This window comes from Marmota monax, unplaced genomic scaffold (assembly GCF_021218885.2).
Source record: "Marmota monax isolate L192 unplaced genomic scaffold, Marmota_monax_Labrador192_F-V1.1 WCK01_AAM20220418_F8-fsc00007, whole genome shotgun sequence".
In the NCBI taxonomy this organism is placed as follows: Eukaryota; Metazoa; Chordata; class Mammalia; order Rodentia; family Sciuridae; genus Marmota; species Marmota monax.
In genome coordinates this window covers 22,870,335-22,891,907 of record NW_026692781.1, presented here as the reverse complement: position 1 = coordinate 22,891,907, position 21,573 = coordinate 22,870,335, and the positions used below count along the sequence as shown (strand labels likewise).

Sequence of the window (21,573 nt, the reverse complement as noted above, 5' to 3'; positions counted from 1 at the left end):
TAGTGGGTGTTTGCTTTACTGCACTTTTTAAACTTTTTTTAAAAAACAAATTGAAGGTTTGTGACAACCCTGTATTGATCAAGTCATTTTTTCTAACAGCTCAGATGGTCATTACCATTTTTTAGCAATAGTTTTTATGTTTTATCTATCTATCTATTTATTTTGAGGTATTAGGGATTGAACCTGGGGCTTATACATGCAGGCACTCTACCACTGAGCTACATCTCCAGCCCTAGCAATAGCTTTTAAATAAAGGTATATACATTGTTTTTAATACACAAATCTATTGCAAATTGAATAAATTTACAGTATAAACATAATTTTTATATGCACTGAGAAACAAAAAGTATGTGTGACTGGCTTTACTGCAATATTTGCTTTATTGTGGTAGTTTGCACCAAACTCTCAATATCTTTGATAGATGCCTGGACTATGAGTAACTATAAACCAACAAATTGGATAACCTAGAAATAATGGATAAATTCCTTGAGAACTGTTATTTAGTGAAATTTTTAGGTTTATGTGTATTTATTCAGTAAAGCAAAATATCTAAAGCATAGGAAAATACATGGGAGAAAATTAAAATCATTCATTTTTCAACAAAGAAATACTGAGTGTCTACTACATGCCCTGTTCTGTTTGGGGGAATTCAGCAATAATACCAAATAAATTCTCGTTATCATGAAATATATGGTGAACAGAAATAAACAAACCGTTAAACAGAGACAAGGTCAGTGGTTTAAAAAAAATAAAGTAGGTAATCAGTGCAGAGTTAAGGGAAGGAATGGATACTATTTTTTTGAAGTAGAGTGGTTAGCATCTCTAGCAATCATAGAAATGCAATTTAAAACTGAGTTTTAATCTCACTCCAGTTTCAATCTCACTCCAGTCAGAATGGAAATTATCAGGAATACAGGTTACAATACAGGATGCAGAGGAAAGGTACTCTCATACACTACTGGTGAGCTGCAAATTGGTGCAACCACTATGGAAAGCAATATGGAGAGTCCTCAGAAAACATGGAATGGAACCACCATTTGAACCAGTTATCCCACTCCTTGGTAGATACCCAAAGGACTTAAAATGAGCTTATTACATTGACATAGTCACATAAATATGTATAGCAGTTCCTTTCACAATAGCTAAGCTATGGAACCAACCTAGGTGCCCTTCACAGATGATTGGATAAAGAAAATAAGGTATATATACACAAGGGAATTTACTCAGCTATAAAAAAGAATGACTTTATGACTTCTGCTGGTAAACGGACAGATCTGGAGATTATCATGCAAAGTGAAATAAGCCAATCCCCCAAATCCAAAGGCCAAATGTTATGTTTTGGATGTGAGGTGTCCCCAAAAGTTCACATGTGAGACAATGTAAGAAGGTTCAGAGAAGAAATGATTGGGTTACCAGAACATTAACTCAATCAGTGAATCAATCACCTGATGGGATTAATTGAATGGTAACTGAAGGTTGGTGGGATGTGGCTGGAGGAGGTGGGGCATTGGGTTCGTAGCTTTGGGTATATATTTTGTATCTGTAGAGTCTCTCTCTCTGCCTCCTGATCATCATGTGTGCTGCTTCCGTTCTGCCATATGATGTTCTATATGATGTCCTGCCTCATCTTGAGCCCTGAGGAATGGAGCATGCCGTATATGGATTGAGACCTCTGAAAGCATGAGCCCTTAAATAAACTTTTCCTCCTCTATAGCTGTTCTGGTTGAGTCCTTAGTCACAGCAGCATAAAAGCTAAAACATGGAATATGAGGATACTAACACACAATAAGGCGGGGGAAGGAGCAGGGAAGATCAGAAGTTCAAAGGATTAGATAAAAGCACATACAATGAGGGGAGGGGTTGGTAATAGGAAAGACAGTAGAATGAATTGGACATAACTTTCCTTTATTCATATATGAATATACCTCAGTGCACATCTCCACATCACTTAGATGTGTTCACTTAGGTCCCACAAGAATAAGTTATATTCCATGTATGTATGTCAAAATAAACTCTACCATCATATATGTCTAAAAAGAACAAATAAAAATGATTTTTGCTATGAAAAAAAAATAGAGTGGTTAGGGAAGTCCTTTCTGATAAATGATATTCAAGCAGAAACTTCAAGTGAATTAGCAAATAATGCATACATCTTGAGGAAGAGCAATCCAGAAGGAAAAGCAACAAGAAAAACCCCAAAAGAACATGTTCAACCCTTTGAAGGAAAAGCCAAGAAGCAGATGTGGCTAGAGAAAGTAAACACAGGATCAGAGGTAGAAAATTAAAATTAGAAAAATGGAAGTTGGGAGATGGGAGACTTTGTAGATCATGCTAAGAACTTTGGATTTTACCCTGCCAAAACCACTGGAAAAGTTGTGCAGAAATGACCTACAATTTTGTATTAAATAGATTTCTCTGGCAGTGTGTGAATTTAAAGGACTTTTAGGATGCAAAAGTGGAATTAAGAGGTCAGTTAGGAAGATATTTTAATAATGGAGGTAAGAGATAGTGACAACTTTTAAGACTTCAGTCTAATTTTCCCCAGTCTTTTGTTTGTGTGTTAGAGGTTACACATAATTAAGATAACTTGGATTAAGAGACAGATGTATACAGTTTAGAATTTTCCTTTCTGCATATGAAATTACATTTCTCATGCAATTTAAAATTCTCATAAAAGATAGCAATAACATATTTGGCAAATATTTTTTCTTGGTTTCTTACATACTTATAAATTTATTTAAGCATTAAACAATATATTAAAATTGTCTCTTTTATTTTCTTTTTTGTTAGTGCTTTGGATCAAACATAGGGTAGGCATCTATCACTAAGCTATACTCTCAGTCCATTATATTGAAACTTTCAATCAAATATGAGAAACATCATTACAATTGAAATGTTAAAATCTAAGAGAATGTTTAATTAAATAACCATGTACCTACAGGTTGGAATGCTATGCAGTTATTAAAAATAACACTTAAATTATTTTCAAGATGGGATAATGTTTATACAGTGAAAAATGCAAAAAGGATTATGCTGCACATACGAAATATTCCAACTATATGAAATCTACATCAAAAATATTAGAAGAAAATAAAACTATTATTTCTGGGTGGCGAGATCATGGATATTTTTATTTTTTCCTTCTCCTTTTATTTTCATTTTATTCTGGTACTGGAGATTTAACCCAGGGGTGCTCTTTACTACTGAGCTACACCTGCCAGTCTTTTTTGTTATTTTGAGACAGGGTCTCACTACATTGCTGAGGATGGACTCAAACTTACAATCTTCATGTCTTGGCTTCTTGAGTTTCTGGGATAACTAACAGGTACGTGCCACCACACCAGGCTTATTTACTCCTTTTTAGTTTGTATTCTTCAAATTTTCTACAGTGAACTGCTATTAATGATAAAATTAAGAAGTAATTCATATTTGAAAAAATTAAGAACCCATAGAATTGAAAAGATCGGTTTAAATACCTTACATTTCACTAACCAGCTGTTTCTTGTATTAATTTCTTTCTTGAATTTTAATTTCCTCCCTTCCAATATTGTCCTCACAGCATGATTATGAAGATTATATGTAGAAGTGTACCCAGCATAGTTCCTAATCTATTAAGTGCCTGATAAATACATGTTTAAATAAACAGGAAAATCTGACACTTTGAGAATTCATGGTAACATGCAAAGTCTGATGATGAATATCCAAATTAAGAAAAAAACGTTAAAAATGTTATTCACTCTTTCATTCTGTTCATGTTTTGTTTACAATCCAATTCAAAATATCACTCTAAAATTATAATAAAAGACAACCAAAATGCTATCTTTCTTTGGGACATCTCTTACTTATTGCCCTCCCTAACACTGTAAAAAATAATTACATTGTGCTATAAAATTTCTCTCCCTTATGTTAATTGTAAATTCTAGAGAGGAAGTCCCAAGTCTTCTTTTGTTCTAAGATGTAATTAAAGCTTGGGAGTTTGCAACTGCTGATGAAAGCCTAGAAATTAATATGCAGTACTGATCCAATTTAACAGCTATAAACTACCATAGATTAAAGGAAGAAGTACTTATAACATAACAAATATTTAAAACTTCAATAGTAGCAATGGATTCAAGGTGTTCTACAGACTGTGCACCTTGAAGACAAGAGGATAAAAATTTCCTTTTACTAGAGGAATCTAAAATTACTTTATTTGCTATAGGTAATAAGGATAAAATTTTGTGGCAGATAGGGAGAGACTGAAAATACTATAAGGATCAAATATTTTAAATACTGTAAATACTATAAGAACTACTAAAAGGATCAAATTTTGATTTATGTGGCAGGTAGAGAGAGACTGTAAATATCAATTTTGTTACAACTACATACTTCAAGTTATACCTTTATTCAGTGAGCCCTTGAATATGAGGTAAGCTTTGGCATTTTCACACCACTTTAATTAAATAATAAAGTTCAAAACACTTCTCTAAGCAGCTTCATACAAGTAGAAACCTGGGACACTGTACAAATGCAACTAATGTATCAACTTTTTAAATATACACTTGCAGCTCTCCTTGATCTCAAAAGACTTAAAAATATAGATTTTGGGAAAAATAAATTATGAAATAATTACTTTATTTTAATTTAGTTTTACAGTGGTATATACTGCTTTGGAAGTAACTGTTTTATACAATATGTCATACCTTATCAAAGAATTAAGTTTTCTTTTAGGTGAAAACGTCACTGCTGAATATAAGCATTTGTATATCTCACTAGAGTTGGAATTTCCGAATCAAAGAGGCCTACTTAACCTCATGCTTCTCTCTTGGATAGAAAAGTGACAGAGGTACAGAAATGCATGTCCTTTTAGCAGTAATGAATGAGAATATCTACATAGTGCTTTGGCATATATGTTCTTGTTTCATTTTGAATAATACTGTCAGGAAACAGATATTCTTGTCATTTTTTAAAGTGAGAAACTAAAGTTCAAAAGGGATAAATGACTTTTCTAAGGTTTCTAAGTGCCAGAGCCATAGTTTGAATATTGTAGATTCAGTAATCTTAGTAATGCACAAATAATCTCTTTTAAGCCATATTTTCACTCAAGATAGGTTGTGCCAATATGAGTATTTAAGATGGATGTCCATAAATATTAATAATTGCACAAAGACTTAGAAAACCACTGCTTCTTTTCAAATAGCTTTTTCCCAACAGTGACCTTAAAAAACAGGTACTATCCACAACATGGTGATGATGATAGATTTTACATTAAGAAATCCATAAGATAACCTTTTCTTGGGCTGTGCTCTATTTAGAGAAGAATGAAACAAATGGGGGCCAAGAGTAGTTGAATGGTAGAGCATGTGCTTAGCCTTTACAAGGCCCTGGGGTTGATCCTAGCACCACAAAAACAAAAACACCCCAAGAAATAAATAGCTTACCTTTATATTATCTAAGTATAAATGGATCCATAATTCTATAAGCCACTACACAGAATGCTAGAATGAAAGGAAGAAAACTAAAATGAGGACAAAGAGATTTTACTAGGGGACTACCTTTGGGTTAGTTCCTTTAACACTGTTTCTTTCATCTGTAAAATATAGTATTGATCCACAGTGTTTCCATGAAAAAAGTATATAATGGCAATTTATGAGGCACCAAGTACTATATAAAAGAGGAAGCATGACTACTGACTTTATTCACTCTATTTCTTGATATACACACTAATCAATAATAAATATGTGTAATCAAACATATTTTAAGCTATAAAATGTTGCTGAAAAAGTACTTGTATCAAAAAGAAAAATTTGAATAACCTTTTAATCACTCCCACTTAATACTTATAAATTTAAAATTTTATATATAAAGAGTAACTATAAAATGCTAACTTTCCTTTCTTAATCATACATATAATCATGCAACCTTATCATCTAAAGTATGTTCCACAGGCAATGTACCATCTCCATTTCCAATACAGATGCTCTAACAGTTTGAATTTTCTTAATATTCTAATGTTATTCAGATGGCTATTGGTCCTAATGCTGATGACAATGTTAATTATTTATTTTACAAGAACTAAAAAATATGTTTAACATAAAGTATATTGATAAATACATAATCTTTTGTGAACTTTTCTTGTCCTAAGAATCATCATTATGAATATACATTAATGTGCAATATTTTAAAAACAATTGAGTTATCTAAGAATAGTGGTTAGAAAATTAATTCCCAAGTGTGTTTTTAATATAAGTTAAATGCATGCAATTAAACTTTCACAATGTTTATATTATTTTAGAGAAATTTTATCAGTCTATAATCTTATACTATAATTAAAATTAAACCTAATAACATTTTGTAAAGTCTTTATATCTTTCCAAAAATTGTTTAGAAAAATGTATAGTTATGTGAGGTATGTAGCTCTTACACAAATTTTACTCTTTTCTGTTCCATGATTTCTCTAGTTTGCAATTCTGATTTTTTCTATATTTGATACTACAAAAATATTTTGAAATATTACCTAATATATATCTTATTAATCCATATTATTTCTTTTCTTCCTAATAAATAGTTTATTTCTCTTTAGCTTTTCTAATAATCATCAGATTATTAATAAAGGGCAATTTTTATTTAAACTGCTTAAAAGGAAAGGAACATATGCTGCCACATTCTGCAACAAAATAGATATGCTTCCTTATTTTTATCCTCCCCTCTTGGGAAAAAACAAAAAAATTTAAATAATGAAAAATCAAAAGAGGCAAGTGAACACTGAAGTGTTGGTTTTTGTTTAAAATTCTATACATGGAGTGACCAAAGAATGATAATTTCTGAGACCTCATACTTATTGATGGTATTTGTGTCCTATGCATGTTTAACAGAACTTATGTAATACTTAGAATAATGATAGTACATACCAGTTGACATATTGAATCCAATGCTTGAAAGAAAAAATAAAAAAGAAAAGCTCTATGAGAAACTTATGACTAAAAAATATTTCAAATTGTGCATTTAAAATTTTAAAAGGAACTTCAATGAGAAATGCAGGAATTACCAAGAAGTTCCTGATGATTTTCTGAATTCTTCATTTGTAATTATACCAAATTTCTTAATTCTCATATTAAGTCTCTGAAAATATATGAATAAGTAAATTATTTTATAAGCTTAAAAGACTGTAAGAATAAACAAAACAAAAAACCAAACCCCAAACTTAAAAAAAAAAAAACTGGAAACAAACTAAACTGTAATAATTCAATGCTGTTTAACTTCCACATAATGAAATACTATGCTATAGTTAACATGATGATTCAAATCTGTAATTACGGACATGAAAATGTATTAATAATTGATAAACAGAAAAACAAGACACAGGTGAACATGTTTAATACTAAGCTAATTTTCACAAATACTGTGTAGGTACACAGAAAAAAAAATCTGAAAGGATAGAAATTGCCCTGGGTAGGAATTTAGATTTTTTTTTTCCTGTTTTTGGTTTTCAATAGTTCTATCTTTTCTAAAATAGCAACACTGTACAATTTATAATTTAATCTAAAAACAAATGGAAAGTTAAAAGTAGAGAAAAAATATAGATAATGCTTTTAGTATAACAGGTTACAAAGGAGAGATAAAGAGGGTGATAGCCAAAGGAATTATATATCAAGAAAAAAAAACAACAACACAGAAGACTCCTCATTGATATAATCAGGATAGAAAGGACAAATAAACAAACACGCATACACATACACACCCTCACACACAATTGTGTCTGTCACAGTATATTTCAAGATTTCAAAATTATGCAAAAAAGTCTTAAATTCATTGTCAAATAACCTAAAAGAAACCATGGATCAAGAAAGTATGGCTGGGCATAGGGGGGCACACCTGTAATCCCAGCAACTCGGGAAGCTGAAGTAGGAGGATTTCAAGTTCAAGATCAACTTTTGCAATTCAGTGAGGCCCTAAGCAACTTAGTGAGGCCTTATATCAAAATAAAAAATAAAAAGGCTGGGGATATAGCTCAGTGTTAAAGCATCCCTGGGTTCAATACTCAGTACCAAAAACAAAACAAAAAAGCAAGAAAGTATGAAGGCTGAAAAAAATTTAATTTATCCATTTCTGGCAATACAGAAACCAACTATCTCAATGGAAATAATAATGTGGTGGCTTAAAAAACAACTCTAGCAATAAGAGAAATGCAAATCAAAACTACTGTAAGATTTTATCTTACTCCAGTCAGAATAGCAATTATCAAGAATACAAATAACAAATGTTGGCAAAAATGTCGGGGAAAGGTTATATTCATATATTGCTGGTGGGACTGCAAATTGGTACAACCATTTTGGAAAGCAGTATGGAGATTCCTCAGAAAACTTGGAATGGAACCTCCATCTGACCCAGTTCTCCCACTCTTAGTTTATGTCCAAAGGACTTAAAATCAGCATACTATAGTGACACAGCCACATCAATGTTTATAGTAGCTCAATTCACAATAGCAAAACTATGGAACCAACCTAGGTGCTGTTCAACAGATGAATGGATAAAGAAAATGTGGTATATATATCAAATATATATCATAAATAAATAAATAAATAAATATATATATATATATATATATATATATATATATATATTTAATGAAATATTACTCAGCCTTAAAGAATAATGAAATTATGGCATTCACCAGTAAATGGATGAAGCTGGGACTATCATGCTAAGGGAAATAAGCCAACCCAAAAAAACCAAAAGGCCAAATGTTTTCTCTGATCTGCGGATGCTAATTCACAATGGGGAGGGTGGCCAGGGAAAAACAGTGATACTTTGCATTAGGCAGAGGGGAGTGAATTGCAGGGAAGGGTGTGGGGGTAGGAAGGATAGTAGAATGAAACGGACATTATTACCCTATGTACATATGTAATTACATGACTAATGTGATTCTACATTATGTACAACCAGAAGAATGAGAAGTTATACTCCATTTAATTATGATGTGTCAAAATGCATTGTACTGTCATGTATAACTAATTAGAACAAATTTTTTAAAAAACTAACTTTAGAGGAAAAAAAAGAAATATGAATTAATTTTCCAAGAAAGGCATGTGAAGCGAAGAAATCCATGACAGTAAATATAAGACAGAATTAAGCTAGTTTATATATATATATATATATATACATATATATATACACATACATATATATTATATATACGAAAATATTTTATAAATTGCTGAATTTTATACCAATTATCATTAATCTATAAAAACTGAGTCACTGAGGTTAGCCCAGAATAAAAAATGGCTTAAGAAACATACGTGAAGCATTAAAATAAACTTTGGGGGAAAAATTCCCTCAAAATACAGAATTAACTTTCAAAGTAGTAGGTAACCAAGAAGAAAACATCTCCCATTGGAACAAGGAAAAGAAATATGTCAAAAGAAAAAAAAAACACACATAGAGAGGCAGAGACAGAGAGACTAACAGAAAACACACAAATAAGATAGAAAATAGTAAACAAATCAATAGTTACTACAAATATTAAGAACATTTTTCTAATTATTATAAGACTTAACAGTAAAAATTCAGCATGAGGATACAGAATTGCTGAAAGAAAAAAGATGGAAATGTCTGCCAAATATTAACAAAATGGAAAGCTGATATAGCTATATTTATATCAAATGAAATAGATTTAAAGATAAAATTTATTTAAAACTTTAAAGAAGGTTATTACATGGGGCTTTAATCAACAAGTTACAAGAATTCTAAATTTGTATGCATCTAATAACATAGCATCAAAATATAGCAACTTAACAGAGCCACAAGAAAAAAAAATAGTCATAGTTGGAAGATTTTCTACCTTCCTCTGTATTAAAAAAGTAGCAGAACAAAGAAACAAACAAAAAAGTTCATATATGCTTCTTGTATTAACACCACAATTAAGAAGCTTGATCTATTGAAGATATATTTGTGCATACATACTCAGCAACTGGATGCTTTTTCCAGTTTAAATTTAAAACAGATTTATTTTATAAAACTGAAATAATTAAAAACAATGTTGTAACTCTGGGTTAGGCAAACAGAACACTTCAATAAAATAGAGAATCCAGAAATTAGTGGAAGAAAGATGACCTCTGTAACTATATCAGGATAACTGAAAACTGACTATATCCATGTAATAATAAAGAAGAAGTATTAATTAGATACCATATACAAAATAAAAACAGATTAGTTAATTCTTAAATGTGATCATGTTGAATTTTATCTGAACTCTGTGTTCCCTGAAATCAGTGACAGCTGTAAAAACCCTTTTATGTCTGAGGGACTACAAAGAGCTACCTTGCTTACACACATTCCTATATGTGACATATTTCCACCCTTTCTCAATGAGTGACTCCTTAGTTCACCTGCCTTTACAAAATTCCATCTCTAACTTGAGTTCTCTTAATGAACATAATTCCTATTGTAATAGCCTGAATCAATTCATCTCCATTGTCTAGGGTCTCTGAAAAATATGAAAAAAGAAAGTAGTAAATATATTAAAAGAAAATAAAAGAGAAAATTCTTGGTAACACAAAGGTAAGGATTTCTTGATTAAGATATCAAAAATAGATAAACCTCAAAAATACTGCTCAGTGAAAACAGTCATGGAAAAACTTTGTACTTATATACTTACATAAAGTTTAAAAACTGTGTGTGTGTGTGTGTGTGTGTGTGTGTATTTAGGGATACAAACTTATATGATAAAAATACAGATAGGAAGGATACATATCTATCTTAGGACAACTAGCACCTCAGGATTAGACAGAGGGAGTGAGGTCGAATAGAATGGTGAAGGGACAGGCTTAGCTGTATATGTCTTTAATTCTTAAAAAAAAGATTTACAGTAAAGTTGTAAATAACTATGGGATTTTGTAAAAATTCAGATTATGATTCAACAGAGTTGGAGGCAAGGGGGAGGTAGTGCTAATACTGTTGGACTACAGACTATACTTTCAATCCTTGGATCTAAAAAAAATATAGCTATGTTTGTTAGCTTCTGTATATTTGAAATAGTCAAATTTCCAGCAGCTTCCAGAAGGTGCTACCAATCCGTTGTATATAATACTACTCTTAACTATATTTATAGCTTGAGGCTATTCTCATATTATGACACATCACATAATACTTAGGAATACACATACAAATATGAATGTATAGAAGAGATTTAGGGACTTAAGAAAAATGTCATGACAATTAAATTATTAAAGAACTATTTTTTAGGAATTAATAATATTTTACTTTTTGGTCATTAAATCCATAAAAGTCGACAAATTAATTAATTTAATCCTAACCTCTTCATCTGTCATTGATGAGATACTCCTGAGGGATACTTTTTGAGGTGTTCTTATGCTACAAAAAAGAAAATACAACAATAGCATCAGTTCAGATAATTGTTTAGAATGATAATTGAGATTAATATTTTGAGAAATATAAGCAAATGATCCCACAGAAAACAGACTGCTTCATTACATATTTTCTATATATCAAGAGTGTGCTTAGGAAGTTTATATTAATTAATTAATATAACCACTAAACCCAGAATATATAGTCTATAAAGGCCATGACCTTGACATGATTTGTACTCTTTATTTTTCCAGGATCTAGAACAGCTCCTAGTACAAAAGAGCAAGCCCTAAAAAATATACGTTGAATGAATGAGCAAAATTTTATTTCATGACTCAAACATACCAGGAGGTGGTAAGGGATATAAAAATATAATCAAAAGATAGCCTTGCCCTTCGAGGCATCAACATCTAGTGGGAAAGACAAACACATATAGTTTATTTATATATTATATTATATGTAAAAATATTACACATTCATAAATCTATGTATTTTTATGTAGTAGAAACAAGTGTGATCATGTTGGAAAAAAGTATACACACAGAGTGGAATTATATATAAAAAGGTGTATAATGTGAAGATATGTAGTGTGGATAATAAAATATTGTATGAGATATTTTGAAAACACACCAAGAAAGGAAGGAGTGCTCAATTTGCTCAGGGAAATCAAAAAGAATTCTCAAGAATTAATAATAATTCTTATACGTAAGTAAAAGTTTACTGGTCAGCCATGGACTGTGGTGGCACAGAATAAGAAGAATTAGGAAGGGGAAAAGTGGAGACAGATATCCTAAAAAGAGATATATACAGAATCAGGAAAGAATAAGGTTTGTTTTTAAAAACTGCAAGCAAAGTTCACGTATAAGAGGAAACAATTCTTGAAAATGAGGATGAAAAGATGCCTAGAGGTCAGACTATAAAATACATGATATATCATGCTAAGATATTTAACTACATCAATTTAGGACAGTAATTTGATTAGATTTGCATTTCATAGGTTTCTTGATAGCAATATGGGTTATGGATAGGAAGCAGGTAGAACTAGAAGAAAAGAAACTAAGTTAGACAACTTTTTAAATGGTTGAGGCCAGAAGTAATTAGAGCTTGAAGGAGGGAAGTGAAGAAGAAGACTCAGGAGTTTTTGAGGAATAGAACTGACAAGATAATCATAAAATGGTTTTAATGTTCTTGATTTGGGCAAGAGTGATCATATGTATACAGGTACATTCAAACTAAAACCATGCACACCCACACTGAAGGAACACGTGAGGAGAGAAGCATGTGGGCACAATGTATGTCCATAAGAGAAAGATGAAAGTTTTTGGGAAAATGTCTGTGGAGCATTGTATTTCTTTTTAAAGCAGCAGCTCTCACTTTCATTTCAAATTACCTATATGCTGCACTTATAATGCAGGTAATGTCTTGCTCTATTGGTGAGTTATATCTAAAAGGCTTAGAACCATATTTGGCAAATAGCAAATTTTCAAAGAATGTTAGCTATAGTATCAACCTGAATCACCCAAGAGCATTAATGTTCCTACCCTCAATTATTTTATTTCATTCAATTCTGAGTTTTAAAGAGGATTTGGTAAAATGTCTTGGGTACAAATAACTTTCAAATTCTTCAACATCATTACCTATTCAAAGCATTTTGCTGAACTAAAGACTTCTTGTTTATTCAAAACGAGGAGACACAGGAATAAGGGCTTTTATTAATTGTTTGTTGCAGGAAATAAAGAAAAATATCACCCCTTGTAAACATATAGTGAAAGTTTTCAGATCTTCTATAAAAAGATAATCTGTGTCACAGAAAGTTGATGAATATGTTTCCAGAATGGACATGTAAGAGAGAAATTTGAGAAGAAAGGGATAGAGAAATTCAACAAATGTCCAGAATTACATGAGATAGACCTTTAAAACGTCTTATTGTTTTCTTTGAAGAGTTGTAAATAATTAGAATAAAACATCCATATTCCAAAGTGAACTACATAAGATAGCTAATACAGTATTTTTAACACACATGGTTTTCTTCTATTAGCTTAATAGAAAGTGAACTGTAACAGTATCAAATTCTGGTCAGTTATATAATCATTAGTATGCTATATGATTCTAAGACACTATCATGATGACTAACATATTAAAATGATAAATACATTATACTCATGTATACAGTGATAGACCCTACATTCAAAACGATGCTTTACTTTTAAATTATAAAATTTCCTTAAGAAATAGTTGAAAACTTTTGGAAAAAAAAAAGAAATAGGTAAAAAGAGATAAACGATGTGATTATGACCTAGGCATAGTACTACTTGAATTACATTTTATCTCACTCTTTACAACCTCTGCAAAATAGGTATTATTCCTATATAATATAGGAACACAAAGAAGTTAAATAGTCTACAGTAACATAACTGGTATGGATAGAACTGAAAATGAATCTTGAAATTGGCCAGCTCCAATGCTCACAGTCTCAAATCACACTATACTGTTGCTTCTGAAATCTAGAATATATATGCCTTATATTTTTAATAAAAGTTGTAAATTTAAAATAAATTTGTATATTTCACTGACTTATCATGTGCTTCTTTTGAACTACCATCTTCACTTATAGTTTCTGTTTCTTCCTCCTTTATGAGAAAACAAAAATATAATATTAGGATCAGACTAGGTAGTTTTCTCCAAATAGCAAAAATATATCCCAAAATTGCTTAAAAATCAATCAAATAAAAGTTAATTTAGGGAAATTAATTTCTTTAATAATTCAGATATCTCAGTTACTCACATCATAGTTTTCCCCTTTAAGAGAAAATTCATCTTGCTACCATTTGCATTGATAGAAATCATTCCTATCTGATTCCTTCTCCTTTAGCTCCTAGTTTCTGGAAATACTTAGGTCCATTTGTAATGCAGGAGAAAACAAAGGGACAACAATAACTATAAGAAACCCAGAAAGCCACAACACAAAAAAGAACAAAAAACATACATTTTTCTTCCAGACAAATATCAGAATATTTGCTGTTCTGAAAGCCAAGATAAGTTTAGATAAATTTAGAGCATCTTTTTTTCATGAATTTCATAAACTCAACATTCTTGTTGAATACTGTCTTTGTTCTCCTTATAAAGTTATTAACACATTTTACTTGCAAATATAAGAACCAGACAATGGTGGGGGTGATGGGTAGAAATAATATATTTTGATACCTCAAGAATGTCAAATTCTTCTTCAAGTTCTTCTAAAGAAACTTCTTCTTCTTCTGTGTTGAAACAATATAATAAATGTTAGATGATTAAAAGAGTTAGACATAGCATAAATGGAATTTTAGTGGTATGATTTTTTAAACTGACTTCTCACCTCCATTCCTATTCATTCCAACTCATTTTAAACATGATTTTAAACTAATATTGCTAATGTACACTTTATGTATACTTTGACTACATTATCTTCCTATTTAAAAAAACCCTTTAATCTGTTCTTACTAAAGTTGAAAATCTTTATTAGTCTTATATTCAAGTCAAGATTTGCTCCCAAATGAACCATGAATCTTATTTCCCATGACTTACCTTTCTTTGAAAAGTATGGAACTAAAATTTAAGGGAAACAGAGCTAAACAAAATGTTTCATTGAAATATATAGATATTTATAGACTGCGTTCTAGGTTAGGTGTCCTGTTAGATGATAAAAAGAGGTGAAGTTATGTAAGAAGAAGTCACAAGCTCAGTGACTGAATGAAAGGTAAATGCCAGTGCTAGGGTATAGTAGTTCAATGTTTTGTTTTGTTTTGTTTTGTTTTAAGGCAAAAATTGGAGACACTGGTTATTTTAAGAGTACCAAAACATTAGGGTTAAGTGCTAGTACAGAATCTAAACTATGTAAAATGTGAGTAGAGCAGAAAGTGAGGAAAGAACTTTTGTGGCAAATACAACACAGGTTCCCTCCAGCCTTGTCCTTTCTTCCTATTCACTTCCTTTCTTCCTCTCCACTCAGATTATTTTATCTTTTCCACACATTTAACTACCAATTTATCAGATTATTTTCATTATGTATTCTTCCATTTTTTCTTTACCATTTTATTTGAATATTTTTCTATGTTATTGGTTTTGATCTCATTTTATTGATTCATTAATTGTAACCTATTGTGCATCCATTTCAAAAATAAAATTTGAGTCACTTTTTCTTATTTAGATATTCTTTGATTAGTGTTGTTCTTTCAATCAACTAGAATTCAGTACTGGGATATTTTAGTATTTAATATTCTACAATATTTTACATTTGATTCTAAATTCTCTAAATTTTAATTGATACTTTTGATGAAGTGGTTTTTAAGTATGGTCTTTGCATTTTAAAAATATCAATCACTACTATAGGAAAAGCACAAATCCTTCCTAACATTATAAATAAGAAGTTATTACAGGCAATTTAAGAGACTATAAAAATATCACATTGAGAAAAGTAGATTTTTTAAAGCATAAAAAATAATAAAGTGGGCTGGAGCTGTGGCTTAGAAGTAGAGCACTGGCATAGCATGTGTGAGGCACTGGGTTCAATTCTCAGCACCACATATAAATAAATAAAAATCAAGGTCCATTGACAACTAAAATTTTTTAAAAATAAAAAAGTAATATACTTTGCATAGTAGTATATTTTATAATATAATTATGTTATTACTATATGTAGTATCTGAGGCATTCCAATAATATTAATATATACTAATATATAACATAATCCAACAATGTTATTGTAATAATGAAATATTTTAAAAAATGTTTTTAATTAGTTGCTCATGACAATACAATATATTTATAGTCTAATATATAATAATATACAAGAAGAAGAAGAAGAAACAAATGTAAGATAAAAACTAAAAGTAGAAACAGGATTTCATAAATAAAACATAATTGTCTGGTATGGTCTGGAGGAGACTTAAAGAAAGGGAGAGGAGAAGAAACAGAGCTAAAATTTATGAAGAAGTTTCAAGCATCATTGAAACTCAGTGAGCTCTGTGAACTTAAAAATTTTATTTGAAGATGTGGATATCAATTCTACATCCAAAAGATATGGATAAAGCAGAAAAAAAATCTATAGATATCTACTCTATAAGACACAACTTAAGAAGAGTCACCAAAAAATTTCACATTAGAAAAAAAGGACTGAGAAACATGCTTAAGAAATAATAATATATCCTATATGTGGTAATATAACAATATATATAATTATATTAATATTTCATACATAGTGGTATTTAACCCATTTCTTCATAAATATATTATGATATAAAAAATAATTTCTAGGGGTTGGGGTTGTGGCTCAGCAGTAGTGCGCTCACCTAGCATATAAAAGGCCCTGGGTTTGATCCTCAGCACCACATAAAAATAAATAAATAAAGGTACTGTGTCCAACTACAACTAAAAAGTAAATATTAAAAAAATCATTTCTTGGAAATGAGGACAACCACTCCATTCACAATATCTTCAAAAAAAATAAAATACTTGGGAATCAACCTAACAAAAGAGGTGAAAGAATTATACAATGAAAACTACAGAACCCTAAAGAGAGAAATAGAAGAAGATCTTAGAAGATGGAAAAATATACCCTGTTCATGGATAGGCAGAACTAACATCATCAAAATGGCAATATTACCAAAAGTTCTCTATAGGTTTAATGCAATGCTAATCAAAATCCCAATGGCATTTCTTGTAGAAATAGAGAAAGCAATCATGAAATTCATATGGAAAAATAAAAGACCCAGAATAGCAAAAACAATGCTAAGCAGGAAGTGTGAATCAGGCGGTATAGCGATACCAGACTTCAAACTATACTACAGAGCAATAGTAACAAAAACAGCATGGTACTGGTACCAAAACAGGCAGGTGGACCAATGGTACAGAATAGAGGACACAGAAACCAATCCACAAAACTACAACTATCTTATATTTGATAAAGGGGCTAAAAGCATGCAATGGAGGAAGGATAGCATCTTCAACAAATGGTGCTGGGAAAACTGGAAATCCATATGCAACAAAATGAAACTGAATCCCTTTCTCTCGCCATGCACAAAAGTGAATTCAAAATGGATCAAGGAGCTTGATATCAAATCAGAGACGCGCCGTCTGATAGAAGAAAAAGTTGGCTATGATCTACATACTGTGGGGTCGGGCTCCAAATTCCTCAATAGGACACCCATAGCACAAAAGTTAATAACTAGAATCAACAAATAGGACTTACTCAAACTAAAAAGTTTTTTCTCAGCAAAAGAAACAATAAGAGAAGTAAATAGAGAGCCTACATCCTGGGAACAAATCTTTACTCCTCACACTTCAGATAGAGCCCTAATATCCAGAGTATACAAAGAACTCAAAAAATTAGACAATAAGAGAACAAACAACCCAATCAACAAATGGGCCAAGGACCTGAACAGACACTTCTCAGAGGAGGACATACAGTCAATCAACAAGTACATGAAAAAATGATCACCATCTCTAGCAGTCAGAGAAATGCAAATCAAAACCACCCTAAGATACCATCTCACTCCAGTTAGATTGGCAGCCATTATGAAGTCAAACAACAACAAGTGCTGGCGAGGATGTGGGGAAAAGGGTACACTTGTACATTGCTGGTGGGACTGCAAATTGGTGCAGCCAATTTGGAAAGCAGTATGGAGATTTCTTGGAAAGCTGGGAATGGAGCCACCATTTGACCCAGCTATTCCCCTTCTTGGTCTATTCCCTAAAGACCTAAAAAGAACATGCTACAGGGACACTGCTACATCGATGTTCATAGCAGCACAATTCACAATAGCAAGACTGTGGAACCAACCTAGATGCCCTTCAATAGATGAATGGATAAAAAAAATGTGGCATTTATACACAATGGAGTATTACTCTGCATTAAAAAATGACAAAATCATAGAATTTACAGGGAAATGGATGGCATTAGAGCAGATTATGCTAAATGAAGCTAGCCAATCCCTAAAAAACAAATGCCAAATGTCTTCTTTGATATAAGGAGAGTAACTAAGAACAGAGTAGGGTCGAAGAGCATGAGAAGAAGATTAACATTAAACAGGGATGAGAGGTGGGAGGGAAAGGGAGAGAGAAGGGAAATTGCATGGAAATGGAAGGAGACCCTCAGAGTTATACAAAAGTACATACAAGAGGAAGTGAGGGGAAAGGGAAAAATAATACAAGGGGGACAAATGAATGTCAGTAGAGGGGGCAGAGAGAGAGAAGAGGGGAGGGGAGGGGAGGGGAGGGGAGTGGAGGGGGGATAGTAGAGGATAGGAAAGGCAGCAGAACACAACAGACACTAGTATGGCAATATGTAAATCAATGGATGTGTAACTGATGTGATTCTGCAATCTGTATATGGGGTAAAAATGGGAGCTCATAACCCACTTGAATCAAAGTGTGAAATATGATATATCAAGAACTATGTAATGTTTTGAACAACCAACAATAAAAAATTTTAAAAAAAAGAGGTGAAACCACAAAGTGAAAAGCCACACACACAAAAAAATCATTTCTATTTACCCATAAACTGCTGCAAATTCGCTTACCTTTCAAAGATTCCAGGTGTAAATATATAAGTATACATTCTGTTTTTACAAAACATGAATAGTCACACTAATTTTTATTTTTAAAACCAACAGCTAAAGTCATTCTTGGTCTAATACCAAATGTAAGAAGGAAAAATGCATATGGCAAATAGGCTCATTTCCTTAGAGAATTATTTCTATTGAACCCAGACCCTTCTACCACTTTCCTTATATACAGTATAGACTTCCCCACTGGTACTAGAATTCATGCACATAAGATTCAAATTGAGTCACCTGTAATGCCTGTGATGCCTCCAAAAAATGTTTAAGCATACACTAAATCCCTATTGAGTCTATCTCTAGTACTGTTTTCTTCCTTTCAATTTCTAGGATCACTACCTTAATTTATGAATTATATATGTAAGTACTGCAAAGCCGTCTACCTTGGCTTGAATTTCTCCCTCATGGAAAGAATGTTATACCTGGGCTTCCCTGGTAATCTGAACACGTTTCATCTCTCTCCCCTCTATCCTTTTGCTCCCTGTAGAATGTCTTCTCCAGTTTCTAATTTAAAAACAACAATAATCTTTCAGCTTCAGAAAGTTGACCATCCTTCACTGTTTTTTGTTATTATGTTGGCAGTGCCAGGGATCAGACTTAGGGCTCTTGGCAAGCACTCTATCACTGAGCTACATCCCTAGCCCTATCCTTTGCTGAAGTGATTTGATATTTAATCAGACCCTCCTCTACATTTTTATTCCTCTCACTTACTATCAAATTGAATATAGTTATTTGTGAACTTTTCTCTCTTAATAGACTAAAATATTCACAAGGGCAGAGATTACATTGTACTTAATTTTGAATTGCCCTGTGTCTGGAATCTCTTAGGGTATTTTTGATAGATGTTTGGTAAATACTGAGTAAATGAATATTTTTAAATATCATTTTTTTATTGTTGTTGTTTTTATTTTTTATGTGGTGATGGGGATTGAACACAAGGCATCATGAATGCTAGGCAGGTGCTATACCACTGGGCTATCTCCCCAGCATCTGAATATTTTTTTAAATGACACTAAAAGCATTCCTTTTGAAGGAAGTAAATTCATATTTGGAAATGATATTGACCAGATTATATTGTTATATTGTGTGCATGAACAGATATGTAACAGTGAATCCCACTCTTATGATTAATTATAATGCACCAATAAAAATATGGAAAAAAGAAAAAAGTAAAGCTTAAAGAAGAGTGCCCTAAGAAACTACTGTTTAATAATCAATAACTAAAAATCCCCAATAAAATATATTAAAAACCACAGTAAGAAGATAGTACACCATGATCAAGTGGGTTCCATCATAGGGATGCAAGTTTGCATCAACATATGCAAATCAATAAATGGAATTCACCACATAAATAGAACTAAGGACAAGAATCACAAGATTATCTCAATAGATACAGAAAAAGACTGATAAAATTCGATACTCATTCATGTTAAAAATGGTGGAGAAACTAGAAATAGAAGGAACTTGCTCAACAATTATAAAGGCTGTTTGTGACAAACCCAAAGCTAATATCACACTGAATGGGAAAAATCTGAAAGCACTTTCTCTAAAATCAGAAATAAGAAAAGGATGTTTTTCTCACCACTCTTATTCAACATAGTTCTTGAAACTCTAGCCAAAGAAATCATGCAAGAAAAGGAAATTAAGTGAATACAAACAGAAAATGAAGAAGTCAAACTATCTATTTGATAAAAGCATGATCCTATACCTAGAGAACCCAAAATATTCTACCAGAAGATTTGTAGAGCTGATAAATTCAAAGTAGCAAAATATGGGATAAATATATAAAAATAAACAACTTTCCTATACATTTCAATAATAAATTTGCTGAGAAAGAAATCAAGAAAACTACTCCATTCATAATAACTTTAAAAATAAAATACTTGGGAATAAATCTAATCAAAGAGGTGAAAGATGTCTACAGTGAAAACTACAGAATGCTGAAGAAAGAAAATGAAGATCTTAGAAGATGGAAAGAACTTTTCTTCTTGGTTAGGCAGAATTAATATTATCAAAATGCCCATACTACAAAAAATGTTATACAGATTCAATAAAATCCCTATCAAAATAACAATGACATTCTTCACAGATCTAGAGAAAACAGTCCTTAATAGGCAAAACAATTCTAAGCAAGAAGAGTGATCTTGAAGGCATTAATAATAACAGACCTCAATTTATACTAAAGAGCTATAGTAACAGCATGGTATTGGCACCAAAACAGATACGAAGACCACTGGAACAGAATAGAAGACACAGAGAAATTCACATAGATACAGTCATCTGATACTTGACAAAGGTACCAAAAACATGTTGAAGGAAAGATACCTTTTTAAATAAAGGGTGCTGAGAAAACTAGATATCCATATGTAGAAAAATGAAACTAGATCCCTATGTTTCACCCTGGACAAAAGTCAACTCAAAGTGGATCAAAGACCTAGGAATTACACCAGAAACTTTGCATTGCTAGAAGAACACAGGTTCAACACTCCAACATTGGCATTAGCAATGACTTCCTTAACAAGGCTCCTATAGGTTAAGAAATAAAGTCGAGAATTAGTAAATGTGATAGAATCAATTAAATAGCATCTACACAGCAAAGGAAATGAATGGGAAGAGAGCTATAGAATGG

At 31.6% G+C, this 21,573-nt stretch overlaps 1 protein-coding gene across 2 annotated transcripts in view; it reads right to left on the bottom strand.

The window, feature by feature from the left end:
* Pms1 (PMS1 homolog 1, mismatch repair system component) overlaps window positions 1-21,573 on the bottom strand; it is a 128,684-nt gene that overhangs the window by 12,669 nt on the left and 94,442 nt on the right. Inside the window, exons 16-18 of one of the 2 annotated variants that reach the window (XR_009227035.1) lie at window positions 14,135-14,606; window positions 13,924-13,979; window positions 11,298-11,355 (exon numbers count right to left, since the gene is read on the bottom strand). The gene's annotated coding sequence lies outside the window, so the exon portion shown is untranslated. Of the gene's footprint in view, window positions 1-11,297; window positions 11,356-13,923; window positions 13,980-14,134; window positions 14,607-21,573 lie in introns of those variants that run through there. The other variant, XR_009227036.1, reaches the window with a different exon arrangement.